Consider the following 871-nt stretch of genomic DNA (forward strand, 5'->3'; position numbering starts at 1 on the left):
CAGAATTAGGCGCTTGGGCAGTTAACCAAGACGCCGCCTTATCGGCTAGGGTGAAAGGAAACACCCTCACTTTAATTTGTTCTGCGCCTACTGTAGGATGATGGAATGTGGTAAGAACTTGTTCAATCCTACGCATATGCTGATAAGGCTTCTCATGGTCTAACCCATGAAAAACTGGTAACAAATTAAATATATTCGGGGGGATTCGAAATCCCCCACTAGGTCTGCAAGAACGATGCAAGACTTAGGGCTATCGTTCAGGGATTTGTAAAAGTCAGAGAAAGGAGTCTCTCTTTCTTCAGCTATTGATTCAGGTGTAGTGTGTGGTATACTAGATAGGTGTGTGCGTTGACGTTCACGATAGATTACATTAATTGTTTTTTCCTTACCTAACCTTAATCTCATGTAAGGCTAAGTCCAAAGTTAAAGAAGCACGACAACAATCAAAACAACCCTGATATGCTAGAATAAATCCTATAACAGGAGAGGTGAGGAGTGGAAGAAGGAGTACCTGAATGTCTCCTTGCTACGCGTTTGAATAGCGTCTTGTATACGCGATTTCAGTGTATTCAAGAATATAGCAACACTAAATAACTTGAGAAAAAATGAAAGTTTGAACTAACCTGTGAAATTAGGCTTATTCAGAAGAGGACGCGGGGCGCGCTTGGAATTAGCCTAAGCAGGGCGCGAGGTGCGCTCTTTCCTTGGACGATGTCCAGGCACTTTGGCGCGGGGCGCGCTTAGAATTTGGCTAAGAAGGGCGTGGGGCGCTCTCTTTGTATTCCTACAAAAAAAATTAGTTTCTGAGCCAAACAACACAGTTATAACCAAACAAGGGTGGGTGGGTTTAATGGGATTTTGGTAGGATTAA

This window comes from Coptis chinensis, chromosome 6 (genome assembly GCF_015680905.1).
Source record: "Coptis chinensis isolate HL-2020 chromosome 6, ASM1568090v1, whole genome shotgun sequence".
NCBI classification, from domain to species: domain Eukaryota; kingdom Viridiplantae; phylum Streptophyta; class Magnoliopsida; order Ranunculales; family Ranunculaceae; genus Coptis; species Coptis chinensis.